The sequence below is a fragment of the Passer domesticus genome, chromosome 1, assembly GCF_036417665.1.
Source record: "Passer domesticus isolate bPasDom1 chromosome 1, bPasDom1.hap1, whole genome shotgun sequence".
Taxonomy (NCBI): Eukaryota; Metazoa; Chordata; class Aves; order Passeriformes; family Passeridae; genus Passer; species Passer domesticus.
Genome location: NC_087474.1, coordinates 104,534,551 through 104,551,926, shown reverse-complemented (window position 1 = coordinate 104,551,926; position 17,376 = coordinate 104,534,551).

Sequence of the window (17,376 nt, the reverse complement as noted above, 5' to 3'; positions counted from 1 at the left end):
CATGATGTAGTGTTCTGCAGAGTGTAAGCAGTAGGAAATGTATCCTTAATGACATGTACATTAAACTTATAGGATGACAGTATTTGCTTTGAAAATTTAGTTCTATGTCTGTCAACCTTTCAGCTAAAACAATGCAATTTCTGTAGATGATGCTTTTTGTCTTAATTTAAAAAGACAAGGAGTATACAGATTTAGGTTTCCAGAAGTCTTGCAGTGAGCCTGTGTTTCTATTTCATTTAGGGACTGCAGAATCTGTTGGTAAGTATCTATTCTGTGTGCCATTATGAAATCTACTTTAATTCTAACATTTTACCATACATTTAATTGCTATTTCATTTAGGGTAATTTCCTACAGAAAGGGGCTATAAAATTTAACAGGCAATGATAACTCTCTTAGTTTCAGTTAACCAAGACATGAAATTTGAATTTAATTCATGTTATATAGTTAATTGTCCTTGAAAGTGAAGAAAGAAAGGCAAGACAGTGGGAAAAAGATTTTTAGATAGTATGACTTCATTGTATTTCACATCTGGGAAATATCAGTCTGTAAAACAGTCAGTGTAGGTCATTCCTCCCGCATAGCTTTGCCTAGGCAGGAATGTCATTCAGTTACAACACAAGAAGATTTGTAGAGGTGGTAGGAGCAGGGACACTGTATAAAAGAAGAATTTAAAAGCAGGTCATGCAAAGGTGGTATGAGGAAAGTCAAAATTCAGCTGGAATTTAAATTTGCAAGTGACAATGTGGGCAACAAGAAGACCTACCATTGCATAATTTCAAACATTTAAGGAAAATAGAAACCCATTGCTCAGTGAGGATGGTGATTTAGTGGCTGTGGATACAGGCTAGATTGAGGTATATAGTGTCTTCCTTGCCTGAGATTTTGTACACAAGATCTCACAGGTACCTGTGACCAGATGCAGACTTCAAGGAAGGGGATGACCAGATGTGGATGAGAATTTAATCAGGGGTTGCTGGAGAGATTTCAATCCATGCAAGACACCCATGGTTAACTCCAAGTACAGCCAATGTATTTACAAGGTCTCAATCTTTCATCTTCAAAAGTTTTTGAAGACTGGAGAGGCTACTAACAAATGAAGAAAGGTAAATCCTGTAGCCATTCTCAAAATGATAAAATCGTGATTCAGGAAACAAGAGTCTCATCAGTCTCATTGTAGTCTTTGGAAAAATCTCAGAGCAAATATCATTCAGATGTCATTCTTGTCCTTCAGCAAGAAACAAAATATCTTAAAGGGGTTACTTTTAGAGAGCAATTTAAATAGCACTAAAAATTATTTTATTCCCACATAAATGACAGACAAGTTTTCCTTAGCTGTCATTGGCGCACTGAGGACACAAAAATAAAATTATTAAATAATTTTACTTATAAACCTGAAATATTCTAGTATTTTTGGTGCCACTAACATCTTACTAGTTATCTACTTCATTAGAGACCAGAAGATGGATTCATCCCTTGGGTGGTCCATCATTCTTAAAATCAATGAAATTTTTCAAGGAATTTTTTAAACACAAATGCTATGCTAAAATTTTGGATCATTCAAATAAATGAAATTATGAATTCCTCTACTTTCTTTAAAGGAACAAATAAATAATTTTCATTTTCTTTCATTTACCCTGAACTTAGTTCATAACAAATAGGCAAAATAAAGTCTGAATATTTGACTTAGTTTGTTGGGTTTTTGTCCAACTAAAGTGTTTTTTTTTTTGCTTGCATGTTTGTTTTTATCCACTGTATAAAAAATTAGATGTCAACAAAAGGTTTACTTTTTTCTTAAAAGAAGATTTATTTCTGCTTGTGTTGTAATTTTTGGTAAAATTCTAAAATATTTTTTTAAAATACATTTCACAGTTTAAGTTTAGTACTCCCTAACTTTTCTTCTCATGAACTACAGCATTCTTTCCCATCAGATTAAAACAGAAAAAAATCAATGTCTTTTTTTAAACAGTTGTAACAAAATCAAACAAGAAATATTTGCTGCAAAAAAGGCTGAAAAGATATGAAAAATACAAGCAACAAAGACTCTTCTATCTGTTCTATTTTGTTGAGGTCCTTGAAGAGTTATTCCATTCACTGGCTTTAAACTTAATCAATGTATCAAAGGTAAAGATCATTAATGTACTATGACAGTTTATTCCAGACCACTTTATTCTTCCTCTTTTGACCTTACCAAGGTTTCTGGCTTCTTCTCTGATGTTGAAATGCATAAGAGAATATACTGGTGGATAGCAGAATAGGCAAGGTTTCATGTAGACACTCCCACAGCTATCCTACTTGCAGCTCAGGGTTTACACTGTTTTGCCTACTCTCTCTCTGTATTCCTTCTTGCTTCATTAACGACAGTGAACAGGTGCCACACTCTCTGTAAAACAGCTTTCACATGGATGGAACAATAGAGCTTTAACTGCTGTAAATAACTTAGGAGATTAAACCAAGCTTCAAGCAGCAAAAGCCCGTTGAACAAGTCGATTGCATGAATATAATGAGATTTTGTGTAACAGTTATAGGTCAGAGAATGACAGCCATGAGAATAATTTTAAAACCATGAGAGTTCAAGTAATAGCCTTTCTTCAATGGGGAAAATAATTTGATGTTTTATAAGGCAGTAACAGCATTTTAACACAGATTTACAAGTATTTGATGTGTCCTGCATATTTTCCAAATTAATTGAATTTATAATGCCAAATTATAGCACAAATTTAATTTAAAACTGTTGTAAGAAAAGACACAGAGCTAAGAAATTATTAGGCACACGAGAATAGTATTGACTGGATAGTTTCACACCATGTCAGATTTTTAATATTGGGCTGAGACCCCAAGAATTAAGATATCTGTAATTCATCAGTGACAAAACTAAATAAGAAGATAGGTAGCAGCTGTTTTCTGATCAGAGAGAAAATAAACTGTTGCACTAGTAGAGCTGCAGTAAGCAACTTGCTCTTCAGATTTGAGAGCTATGACAGAGAAAAGCTCTCCAAGCATGAGAGCTTGCTGCTATTAACCTGGTTGGCCTGAAACAAGCAGGAACTGATAAAAAATGTCAAGCTGCTCCAGTCAGGGGAGGCAAATCAATTGCAATGATCATACAGAGATCATGTTTTGAACAATGTGGTGTTATTTCATTGCATGCCTGTGATAGCATGAGTACCAGGAAAAGAAAATCCTTGAAGGCTGAGTAGATCTGAGAAGCATGGGATAAATCTCTTAAGAGGACACATAATTGTCACCATTCTGCAAGCATCCAAAAGAGCTACAGATGAGTGAAAACTCATACAGAATGAAAATGTCTGACATTTTTCTGCATATATTTTTTTTCATTAGCTAATAACATGAGCATTTGGTGAAGTTTAAAAAGTGGAGAAGAATAATACTTGGACTTAGTAGAAATTCCAGTGCTCATATCTAATAGTTTCTCTGTTATTTTCAATCAAAACTATGTTTAAGACCAGTAGATTGCAGGAAATTTTCCTGCTTCATTCCCCTCTCTGTTCCTCTGTGTTGCTCCCAAATTATATAGAGCACCTCTCAGACTCTGCATATCACTTAGGAGATTACCTATTTTCTCTTAGGAAGGTCAATCTTCCCAGTTCATTTGGGTTGAGAAAAAAAACTGTTTTCCATTGAGATATTTTCATTTCGTTTCTTATGGAAACTGGGGCCTCTGTGTGAAAGGATTTTGTTACACAAACATATAATTCTGGAAAAATAGTGTATCTTCTGTGGGATTCCTCTGTGATATAAGAAAACTCATGTAAAAGGTTTCGACAGATGGCTGCTATTTAATTTGAGATTCCTGCAGAATAACTTGCAGATATTCACTGTAGTCTTCTCTTTGATGTTGGTCACTGAAAGCTGTGCTCTAAACACAAAGTAGTGAATAATGTTACTATGGATCTTTTGTGTTCAAAATCATTAGGAACTTTTAACAATTTGAGCTTTAGACTTGCTTTGATATAATTCCTCTGTTATAGAAAATGTGAATAATAATTCTTCACCTTATGTGGGTGTTCTGAAGATGAGTTCTGGAAAGGAATAAGAGCATTGATGTTGAAGCACTTGAGGAAGAGCTGTTACAAAAAAGACCAAACGAAACATCAGAAAATCCCAGACTCAGTTATGTGTATTTTGAGATTGTTTTTAAAAGCAAAGTAATGTGTGAAAAGGACTTGAAGAAAAAAAGAAGTTCTAAAAATAATTTCTCTGTGAATGATAGAATAATATTACTATGGAATTGATCATAAAAATATATCACTATTGTGAGAATATATGTTGAATTTTCTCTTTTGAGTTCTTGGTTGTCAGCATTCTAACAACTTGCTTTTCTTTTTAAATCTGTATCAGAAGATAATTGAAAATACATGTCAAAGTAATGCAGAAAATAATAGAGACTATTCTTTTAATGGGTGGGTTATTATTTCAAGCAATTCATAAAAAGTGTTGCCACTGTTCAGTATTTTGTATACCTTTATAAAAGATTTCAGACAAAAATAGAGTTCACTTATAAAGTAGAAATAGACAGATAAGCCTTAAATCAAGTCACCCACTACAAAGCAATAAGCTAATTCCACATGCTTGGTTATTCAGGTATCCAAAGGATAGTTTAATATTCATTCAGGAATAATTCATTCAGTTAGACATTAACTTAATGAGCAGTAAGTTAAAATCGTTGTACAGACTGTTAACAGACATTTGAAGTAGAAGAATAAAGCAATGAAACAAATCAAACTGATAATCTGTGAGAAGTTCAGTTCCTTAAAGAGACCAAAAAGACAAAGTGGTTTGGACAAAACACTTGAAATACCAAGTCTGCCATCATTATTCCTAATGTGCCATGCGTAATCACTACAAAAAGGTAGAAGTAATCTCTATATTTAGATTCTAAATCTAGCAGAGCAGTTACTCCTAAATACAGGTATGAGTGGTTTATCACAGAATAACTTAATGGTTGATATCAGAAGGGACCTCTGAAAATCCCCTGGTCCAATACCTCTGCATAAGAAAGACCATTTACAGCCAGTTGCCCAGATATATTTCCAGATTTCTTTTGAATGTTTTCAAAGACAGAGACTCCATAAACTCCCAGGGCAACCTGTTCCAGTTCTTGGTGTCCCTCTCACATTAAGAAAGCATACCCAAAATTACTGTTCTATTGAAACACAATATGAAAAAATAGTTCTCACACATAAAATCAGAAAGACAGTGCAATTATGTAATAAAATAATCTGTTTTCTACAATTTTACACATACATGCAAAATATATGAAATTATGAGCAAAACTGCATAAGTTCAACAGTATAGCTTGTACCATGGTGCTGACATGGACGAGGTTCTGTGTGAACATGAAGAAATCAGATAAATTCAATGGTAAAACACGTAAAATAAGAGAATTGCCTACACTGAGAAAAAGTAATTTTTTAACTACTTAGGAAAGTCTTATTCAAATAGAAGAGGATGTTCTAAACTGAAAAAGTCTACAGCGATCTTATGAGTCTACAAAATCTTTAAAAGGAATTATAAGACTCAAGCTATACTAAGGAGCACACACAGTGATTAACAAGGGAGAGAGCCTCTGTGACTGTTTGGACATTTAAGTACTGGAACACACTGCCCTGGGAGAACATGAAATCATCTTTGTATGGGATAATAAAACCTAAACAGAATCCCATGTATTACTGAGAATTGCAGAATTAATTTTTTCCCAGATAAAAACAAGAGAGTGACCACTCAAGCATTTTTATTGTAAAATTATTCTATATGTGCTCTACACAACTCTCTTCCTCACCCTTAACACAAGCAACTACACAAATGAGTCCTTTCATTTCCAGCTCGTTTCACACTTTAAAAAGAGCTCTATTTTTCAGAATCTTTGTTTATTATTATTCCAGAATTTTCTTTATGTATTTTGTGGCTTATATAAGACAAAATGATGAACTGAGATGCAAAGTGTTTCTCATTTTTTCATGAGATCATGCTGACAACAGAATTGCTCTAGAAACTACGTAAAAAAAAAAAAAAAGGAAAATTTGAATATGTAATTTGATTTAGTAGATATGTAATTTTTCTGCAAGCATTTCAAAATATTTTTCATTAACAATTGAAAAAATCCCTTTACTCTCTTTTTTTTTTAATCTGTAGAAACACAGCAATATAAAAGTATAAATCTAACACTTAAGAAAATGTTTGTGAAAGAAGCAGTAAGAAAGATTAAGAGTCGAAAGACATCACCTCTTATGGATCCAGAGACAAGACCTGATAGTTGCAATTTTGAGTCCTCTGATTGAAGTTATTGTTGCTCTCTTGATCCATTGGGGTGGGGGAAAGCCAATAAATCACAAATTTTAGTGGGTTAATATTAGCTCAGGTTCAGGTGGAATGCCCAGGTACCTCTCCTGTGGGGGGTAGGAGTTTACAACTTTGTGGATGTGTTGCAACACTGTGGATCATGCACAGTCCTCTGGTGGAAAGCCCCAGAAATTATTCTGGGGCACTTTGAGAGAGGTCTTTGATGGTTTATGGCTCCTTGAAAGACATGACCGCTGCCTCTTACATCATCATATTTGAAGCAATTAGGCACCATCAGAAAGGATGAATATTTCAGGACTACATGTCTATGTTTGGATACCTTTCCTGGGGTGCTCTTATACCTGAGCCAGTTGTGTAAGGGAGGACATTGCCAAGATAAAAAGCACTACCCCACTTCACAGGATCCACTTTTTGTAGGTCTGTTCCCTTATCTGGCTCAAGCCCCAGCTTGCAGCCTCCAGATGTGCACCTGGGCTGTTACCTCACACCCTGTCATCAAAGCACCTGCTGCTTTTGCAAATAGTCAATTGTTTGAGTCATTAATCATCAACATTTCAGTTTCTCACTACTGCTCTTTTCAGATTTCATCATTTCTGGTAGGTGGGTTTTTCAAAGCACCCAAACTTTATACTCCTTTCCTATCAGACAAGATGGGTAGTTAAACAGAAAATGTAATCTGCAATCAGATTGACAATGCCTTGCTTGTGGTGACTTTTCTCTGCTTGTAAGGAACACAATTACCTTGTTAGCTTCTTCCATTGAAAATAAGAACAGGAGTTCAGTTGCTGGTCTTAAAGTGTAGCCAATCATTGCAAAATAGATAATATTAAGACATATCACCATTAAATAGAATACCACTTTGAGAAATTTTGTCCACATTTTTCTTAACATGAAACATATTCCTTGGGGTTTACTTTTCTTTTCAGAAGCATCATTGCAATACTTCTTATGTTACTGAATTAATAAGGTTTCTGTGGACTGCAAAAAGGCAACTGGCATTTGACCATCTACTCTTTATTTTTTCTTCTGAAGTTTCCTTTCTAACTTTATTTATCTCTACCCACAGAGGAAAACTGAGTTTTCCAGAAAGAAAAATCCCTTCCATAATCTTTCTGTTTTCCTCACTTGCACTGCAATATGTCTTTCTTTCCCTTCTCTAAAACACACTGCACTTCCTTATTGATCAACTAACACTTCCAAAATGATGCAAGAAAATTAAGACTAACTAAAGAAGAGACAAAGTTAAAAGAACTGGATTAACACAATATAGAAGCTGGAGAAAGGAAAGTCAACAAGAGAAATGTGGAGAGCAACATAAGTCACACAGAAAGTATGAATAAAGATGCATAAAGGAATAGAGAATTTTGAAATAAGGCAACTAGAAAAGGTCATAAGGAGCCATGGGTGTTTTACACATTTAAGATTCTTAATGGAATGAAGACACACCAAGGTGGTGGAGCTGCAACTGGAGAGAAACAGCTGCTATCTACGTTGATCCTTCCAGAAGTTATTAGTTGTCATCCTGGGGAGCCTGTAAGTTTGACAAATAGAATGTGAGAGAAACATAGAACACATATTTTACAGTGACTCTGGAATTTGGAAACTATATAATTTCCTTGTGACATCCTTTTTCACTTTTCAATTTTATTCTTTTGACAAAATTTTAATGTGAGAAATTTTTGGGGACCAGCAAAGAGGATTTGGGTTATTGCTTTTTTAGTAACTAAAATTAAAGTGACACTTCATCATACGCTAGACCAAAATATTAATGATGGGACATACTCCACATTAGTATTTTAAGAAAAAGAATAATGTTTGCCAAATCATAATGTAAAAGCAATTATAAAAATAGTAAGGATTGTGGAATTAATTCTGAAGACCTTAAAACATATGGTAATTTAGACATTGAACATCATCAGGTTATGTTCATTGGTTCACATGACTTTCCATAGAGGCTGCTCTTACTTCATTCAAACAGACTTCCAGCTTTGTCTCCACATAGAGTACATGCTCAGAAATGACAGCTTGAGGTTTGTGTCATGAGGTCTGATGGCAGTGTTCATCCAGTTGGTTTAGAGGTGACTTTGTAAGAATGCACAAAGTACATGATGATGCCTTGGGTGTCTTTCTCCATCTGCCTTGGGGCTCCCAGGAAAGTCCTTTCACTAGTGTCTCCCATGAAATGATTCTCTGGCTGCTTTTTGGGTAACTTTTTTTCTTTTTTATTTTTTTCTTCTTTTTGGCACAGGTGAATTCCAAGCAGCAATTTAACTAGCTCTGGACTCCTTGCTTTTAATAATCCAGTTCCTTACACCTGTATATTCTTTTCATATCTTAGATTACAGAATCTCATGAAAGTCCTATAAACTTACTTATGCCTGTTTCTGGGAAGAATTATTAATATGTTGCTGTATTTTAGATAAAAAATACATAATGTTTGACAACTGTTTCCAGGGAAATTGTTTCTGTATAACTTGGTGTAACTTGAAGACTGTAATAGAACTGTATTGAGATTGCATGTATACTTTCATTTTTTAGTAGAGTCTATATTTTCCTTGATAAAGAATGAATGCTGGTGTATTGAAGTGAAACAACTTATGTTAGGGAGTTACATTTGAAAGAGAAGCAAGTTTAAAATTCCCAGTGTTAGGATTAATCTTCTTTAGAACAAAGTTTTAGTCATGCTAAGCAGAAGACTGGGATCTCCTCTCCCTTTTTTCATTCCTATTCATATTTCCAAGTGACCAGTGAATAAACCCTTAGAAGCCTAAATGCTCCAGTTGGGTACCATGGAGGTGTAGGAAAGGATCCAGGTCAATGACCATGAAAAATTTCAGACAAAAAGAACAAAAAAGACACAAGTTTAAAAAAAAAAGAAAAAAAATCCTCCATTTTATACTGTTATACTTAATTTTCAAGATCTAACTAAAGACATCAATACTGGACTCTTCCTTGTTTATAATTAAATAGCTAGGGTGTTTCTGCAACCATTCAGCAGCTGTATTGAAATTTGACTGATTTGACTGTACAGTTTAGTGATTTGTCAAAATTTTCTGGTATTTATAGATTGATGTGAGTACTACAACTGGGTAGCATTTCCTCTGTTGTTTCTGTTGGGTTTTTTTTTAAATGAAGGATAAGTATGATATAAAGTTACTTGTTTATCATCTAATTTGTAAAGCAAAATTTTTGTCCCACATATCCAAGAAAACCAGCCCAAAATAATTTTCTGGTGTTGTTTTTATGACATGGCAGGATGGGCTGAGGAGGGGAGAGCAATGAATGTTGCCTACCTCAACTTCAGGAAAGCTTTTGACACTGTCTCCCATAACATTCTTGTGTGTTGAATGCATGAACAGTGAATCAAGAACTGGCTGCATGGCAGAGCTCAGGATCAGTGGAGTAGAACCCAGCTGGAGGCCTGCAGTCACTGGCATTGCCCAGGGATCAGTTCTGGGTCTGGCCTAATTCAGCTTGTTTATCAATGACCAGAACAAATGGAGAGAATGTACCCTCAGCAAGTTTGATGATGATGATGATACAAAACTGGGGAGTGGCTGATGCAGCTGGAGGCTCTGCTGCCATGAAGTGGGACCTTGATGGGCTGGAGAGCTGGGTGGAGAGAAACCAAATGAGGTTCAACAAGGGCAAGTGCAGGGTCCTGCACCTGAGGAGGAATAACCCCAAGTACCAGTGTGGGTTGGGGGCTGACCTGCTGGAGAGCAGCTCTGCAGAGAAGGACCTGGAAGTCCTGCTGGGTGACAAGCCAGCCATGAGCCAGCAGTGCCCTTGGGGTCAGGAGGGCCAGTGGGACCCTGGGGTGCATTGGGAAAAGTGTGGCCAGCAGGCTGAAGGAGGTGATCCTTCCCCCCCCGCCCCCCACTGCTCAGCCCTAGTCAGGCCTCATCTGGAATGCTGTGTCCAGTTCTGGGCTCCTCAGTACAAGAAAGACAAGGAGCTACTGGAGAGGGTCCAGCAGAGGCCACAGAGATGATCTGGGGTCTGAGAGGGGATCTCATCAATACATATAAACATCTCGAAGCCAGGCATCAAGAGGATGGTTCCAGACCCCTCCGTGGTGCCCATCAACAGGATGAGAAGCAATGCTCATAAAGTAAAACAAAAGAATTTCCAAATCAACATGAGGAAGAACTTTACATTGAGAGTGGCAGATCACAGGCACAGCTGGTCAGGGAGGTCATGGAGTCTCTGTTTCTGGATATATTCAAAACTCATCTGGATATATTCCTGCATAAATGCTCTAGGTGACACCAACTTGGTAGGAAGAGAGGAATAGACGATCTCCAGAGGTCTCTTCCAGTCCTAAAAATTCTGTGATTCTGTTTATCAGAAGACAATTTTGTTGAGGAATATTTAAAATACTAATGTAAAAATGTTAAAAACTCATGGAAGGCGATAAAAACATCTAAATCTAAACCAGTTTATTTTGCTTTGAAGAGGAGTTTTTTAACTGACCTAAACTATCACTGTTAATTTTAACAAAATAAAATCTATATTTATATTCATGGTATATGTATTAATACACAATATCATATGCATATCAATTATAGAACTGTTTTCTACCAACTCTTGCAGTTTAGCTGCTATGAATTCTGAAAGCTGGTAATATTTCACTGTATTAGATAACATTGAATTTATTTCTGAAGCATCCTAAGGACATGATATAAATGAGGTGAGCAGGTTTTAGGTGTTTAACCTACTTAAATGCACATCTAAACAGTATATGAGAAGACTATTTTCAGGAACATAGTTGTATTTTATATCTGATTCTTAAAGAAGGACACAATATACAACACTGTCTTTAGAAAGAGATAATGAGTAGAAGAATAATATTACAAATTGCTATGCCCTAATAATGTTGTCATGAGATAAGAAAAGCATGAAAAATAAAATGTGAAATTGTGGGGGGGATAATGAGAGGACAAACAAGATCTAAGCTCCTTAGACAAAAAGGCCTGAGTGGTAATACTATGTGGGATACTTTTCAACTGAGAAGCATGACACTAAAACACTCTGTCTAATTTTTTTGATGCATGAGAAACGCTAATACAAAACCAGAAAATAAGCTTTAAGATCTCTGTCTCTTCTAAGCTCTCCCCTCATTAAAAGCCCAATAGGAGTTTTAATCTGTTGACACAGTATGAATAGAAACTATAAAGATCACAGCTATTTCTGTCATTTCTTTTGCCAGTAACAAAGAAATTTGGCATAAAGAGCACATATACAAAGAACTGCTGAATTACTCAGGGGCAATAAATTAACAAGCATATTATGACTGACATTGGCAAGGTATTCCACACTGGAACGTAAATATTCTTATTTTAATTTTTCTCAGCCTGAAATCAACACAAAGGTTGACAATTCAAAGGTTAAGTTGGTGTTTTTCACCTTTAAAGATTCTTCTTTTCAGTAGTTCAAACCCCCACAATATACATGTGCATCCAACTCAAACCTACCATGAAAGGTCAAAACATTTTTAACTTCCCATTTAAACAACAACAAAAAAGGTGATTTTAGTTCAAAAAAACAATGCTACATAGATTTGTAGATGCAATCACTCTATGAATAATATTTAATTTTTAAATAAATCATCCCTTCTTTTCAGTTTTCAGGAAGGAATAATCTCCAAATAAAGTCTCAGTTTTATGCATCATGTTTTACCATTAGCACGGTATGTTCAAGTACATATTGAATTAAGAAAAAGTATATTAGTTATTAGCAGTGTCCAAATGATTCTTAGTGAAATCTGAGAAAATGTAGAGCTTATGGAACACCACAATAACTTTGTTCAGTTTTCCTAAAATAGCCATATTCCAGTGGAGCAAAGCAGAGTTTTACCTCTACCTGTTGATTTTAAGTTTAGTGTTGTATTTGTAAAATTTCTGTGTGAATCAAGTACACCAAAGTGTCAATTACTTTGACAGAATTTCCTTGAAGTCTCATAATTGTGTTTTAACCACAGTGTCCATCAACACTGAAAATAAAGCATTAACAGACTTTGCAGCCTGAGACCTAATAAATCACATTATCAGACTTCAATGGCCTTTATGGCCTAGAGACACAATGCCTTTTTCCTTTCAGATCCACAAAAGCAGTGCTTCCAGTATCCCTGAAGAGCTTCAATTTCATCTAAACCCCCCCCCAAAAAAAAAGAAAAAAAAAAAAACAACGCAAAAACCCCAAGCAAAACAAACCTAAAAACCCACAACAGAACAGAGAAACAAAAACAAATCACAAAACAACCAAAAAACCAACCTAGAGCATTTTTACTTTTGAATGAACTATTTTTTTCAGATCATAAAAGTTAAGCAAAGAAGAGAAACATACAAATATACATGGGCTTTATTCTACCAAGATTTTCTGATAGTGAATTTTGACTTTGAAAAAATCAAGGACAATTCTCTTCTGCAAAGACAGTTCCTCAAAACTATGACTATTCAGATGAAGAAACTGGGTAAATGACATTGCCTGTCTCAAGCAGATTTCTTCCTGCTTTTCAAGACAACATCACTGCTGAAAATTACATATAATATCTGCATATTTTCATTGGAAATTTGTCTCCATGTCATAATTTTACTTGCTTATTTTCAACAACTAGATAATGGTGTTACCTAGTTCCCTAATGAGGGGAACTGTGAGGGAAGGCTTTCATTATAATGCTCTGTTGGGAAAATTTTGACCACATTTTTATGACTTTTGAGAGTAGTAAAGAGGTAAAAGGCACCATACTGCAGTAAAGGAGGGTAAGTGGCTTATTTAGTCTTTAGCAGCATTGTTTATCCAAATAAAAATAGCGTATTGCCATTAACCTACAAAGCAAGGTGTTTCTTTCAACTCAGGTTGTTTTGGAGGGTGCTCTGAGGAGGCTGTGTCCCCATTGGAAGCCTGTGCTGGAGGCAGGCTCGTGGCAGGACCTGTGCACCATGGAGAGATGGACTCATCTTGGAGCGGGTTTTCTGGCTGGACATGATCCCATAGGGATCCCATCTGTGCCTGAAGGACTGCACTCTGTGGAAGGACCCCATGCTAGGGTGAAGTTGAATCTGGCAATCTGGGAAGAAGGGAAGGGCATAGCAAAACTGTGCAAGATCTGTTTTTATTTGTTGTTAACATACTCCGACTTTTGATTGGCAATAAATTAAATTAGGATCCCCAAGCCAAGTCTGTTTTACCCATGATAGAAATTGATGACTGAGTTCCCTGTCCTTTTCTCAACCCACAAGCATTTTATCATATTTCTCATCCTGTCTTGATAAGGAGGAAAGTTGATAGAGCAGCTTGGTGGACACCTGGCATCCAGTCAAGGTCAATCCATTACAGAATCTCAGATCTTTTGATGAAATGACAAAACATGTGCTTAAACTCTGATAACTGAGTTTGAAAATGCGTTATATATAAATACAGAATGTTAAGTTCTAAATTGCTAATGCACAACATTTTGCACTTATTTGCAATTGCCCTTTTCTTGGCAATCATCTTATTAGTGCAGAAATGCAAGATTTGTGTGAAAATAATGTGCAGGCAATAGAATATTTCACCTTTAGAGATTAAAGTGGTCTACTGCAATCTAAAGCTGGAGAGAGTCAGAGTAGCAGAGGCATGAACTCTCCTTGTGAAATCCCACCACCAATTTTAGGCCTTACATTCCAAAACCCAAAGTCTGGATTTAAAGGAAAAAAAGACATCCTACCATTAAAAATAAAAAAAAAAACAAAAAAAAAACCACCAAAACAACAAACAAACTACAAAAGATACATCTGCTGACATATTATGACAATTAGAGTCACTAAATACATGTTCAGATTGGGTTTTGCAAAGGATTTGAAACCACTGTAAGAAGGTGACAATAGACATTTTACCACTAGAGCATTTTTACTTTCTCCTCCTAAGATGTTTGCATCTTTTTCAAAATATTCTGGTGCTGAGATTTGTTTTTTAAAAAAACAGCTATATTTGAGCAAAAAAGTATTAATGCATTAGTATTTAAGAAAATAGAGTGTTCCATGTCTTTTCTATCTTTTGAAAGAGAATATTTAGCTCCTGAGGGAAAAGTTGACAGCAATAAAGTCAAAAGAGGGAAAGATTTGAATGCTAGGTCATATCCACTGGAAGGGAAGGGAAGGGAAGGGAAGGGAAGGGAAGGGAAGGGAAGGGAAGGGAAGGGAAGGGAAGGGAAGGGAAGGGAAGGGAAGGGAAGGGAAGGGAAGGGAAGGGAAGGGAAGGGAAGGGAAGGGAAGGGAAGGGAAGGGAAGGGAAGGGAAGGGAAGGGAAGGGAAGGGAAGGGAAGGGAAGGGAAGGGAAGGGAAGGGAAGGGAAGGGAAGGGAAGGGAAGGGAAGGGAAGGGAAGGGAAGGGAAGGGAAGGGAAGGGAGAAAAAGTGAATAAAATAAAAAGTAAAGCAAAGAATTATGGAATCAGCTTTGCTTTCCTTCCAATGTGAAAAGCAATAAGAAGCCTTTCATAATGTCAGGGTGTAATTCTGCTCTGTTGAATAGAATTATTAAATTGTAACAGTGGAAAGACTGTGTACATAAGCCATGAATCAGTTAATAGCCAGCCATGGATATTGAAATATGCTTTCTTCAGAGATGAAAGACTTGGATAGGAAAGTAATCACCTGTCAGCCTTTTACTATGACAGAATAGGTCATTGTACCAGACAGAGTATTTGTGCAGAGTGGGAAAAAAAAAAAAAGAGCCATGTTGTGGTTTTTTTCAGTTTGTGGTTATTTGTCTGAAGGTGGAGAAGTTCTGAATCAAATAACTCAGCCTTTGTTTTGCCATTTCTCTCTCTGTTCTACATAAAATCTGGATTCATGAGGCCCTTTTCCCTTCCTAAATAATCTGATAACTTTTGCTACATCTATCCCTGGTATGGTTTTCCTCTCTCAGTGTGTCTCTGCACCTTGTATCTTGTCTTTCTGATTTTTCCAAGAAGCCTTCTCTAACTCTGTGTACTCTCTAGAGAAGTTAACTACTATTAACAAAGCACTAAAGTCTTTAGGTCAAGCTGCCACAGGTTAGCTGGGCTCCAGGGACTAGCTCTACTCCCTTCAGAACACTAACAAAACAAAACAAACCTCAAAGTTGTTTCTTTAAGGAATCAATAGGGCTAATTAAAAGTATAGTCTGCCTTTCTCAAATCACTCAGCCCCTCAGGACAAAGCCACTTCCTGCACTGAAGCCTTAGGCAGCTACAATCAGGTTTACAAGTGTACATTTATGGATGTTAACAGTCTTATCAGAGACATCACTATGTTTTCATCAGCTACGAAGCCATAAGGTTTTATTTCCAGCTGGACAAAAATTATGTGCAGTCATACCACTGTGAGAGCCTTATAACTGAGGCAGAGGTTAAATGAGACTTAAATGTCAGCACCACATTTTGTCTCTAAATGGCTTAGGAAGGAACAGTCTCAGGACTGAAAGGTGTACACATGTAAGTTACCTTTGCCTACAAGTACAAGAGGGATTCATGCATTGTAGAAAGTGACCCAGAGTAGCTTTAAATTACTTTGACATATGGGGACTGAAAAGGAGTAGTGGGCATATCTCTATTCCTGAACATAGGAATGGAAAAGGCCACAGGTGGATTGTTATATTAAATATGTGAACTATGAATGCTGAAAAAGATTATGCTTAAGCTGAATGCCAGAACAGTTGAAGTACAATCTTTGTATATTTTCATTTTGTGTCTTTGCAAAAGTAAAACCAGAATAATTCACAGCGAGCAAACACATCCACAAGTTCTAAAAAAATCCCAGGAAATTCTTCTTGTACTTCAACTTTTGTTTTAATGAAGCTGCAGCTTTCCCCATGGTTAGAAAATAGTAGGATATTACAGACAGTAGAAATGCAATACATAGATGAGTGCAAATATAGATTTTTTTCCACTTTATAAATGTCTGAAAAAAAAAAATAAATACACTTTTTTTATGACTCTTCTATTTAAAAATTGAAGTCATGCTATGTTTATTTGGGGCACTCTGCATTTTCATCTGGCATGCAAGATGGAATTGAAGAAAATTATCCATTCTACTAAATTTGGAGTGTTTTATTTCTGTTTATTTAGTTTTTCTATTTCCAGCTTAAAAAAGCCCCATCAATTTCCAGACATCTCACTGAAGTCTCCTGAGGCTTGGTTACACCATCTGTTTGGGAACTTTCTCATTATAGGATAAGTAAATAAGCACTAGATGCAGTGTTCATACTGTGAATGTCTCTTACACTATGGCTTTTCTAGAAGCTTAGCAGATCCACTTCATATTTTTTGTTTTCACCCTACAAAGGGCTATGTGTGGACATGAAGATGCTTATCAGCTTTATTTCTGCTATGTTGACTCTCTGTTTATGCTTTAACATATGGCTTACAATTCTGAATTTAATAACAGTAAGAAAAAAATAATTTCTTGGAGAATCTGTTAGTGACACTAATGAATTTATAATAATCATGCTTGAAAGAGACACATTTGCGAGCATTTGTAGGTATTGTCCCTCCTTCATTCATGCCCCTTTAGTGCTCTTAATTTTTCAAGATAAATGGAAGATTAAAACTCTTCTCCATACATACATTCTTATCCTTTTGTGTTTTCATACCAGATGTTACTTACTTTTTCATTTTTCTGATATTCGGGGGATGATGAGGAGAAGGAGGAGAGAACAAGCAAAGTGCTCACGCTGATCTGTGTTTACTGTGGGGAAGACAAGGCACATTGTACTTCATATTTTGTGACTGACTTGCTGTCAAGAGCAAGAGTTCCATGTTTCAGATTCATCCTCACGAAAGTCCCATTTCAGGCAGTATGGATATTGCCCTTGTAAAAAGATCCATACTGCCTGTAGTTTCATTACTGTGCTGGAAGCATGTGCTCCCCTTGGTAATTGGAACTTAAGACTGTCAAGGTTCTTGAATGTTGAACAGTCATGAGCTTGGTGAAGAACAATCCTCTGTACCTAAAAGATATCACATTTCTACATATGCATTTTTTACTGCTGAATTTGAGAAAACAAGGTCTGACCTTTCAATATGGTTCAC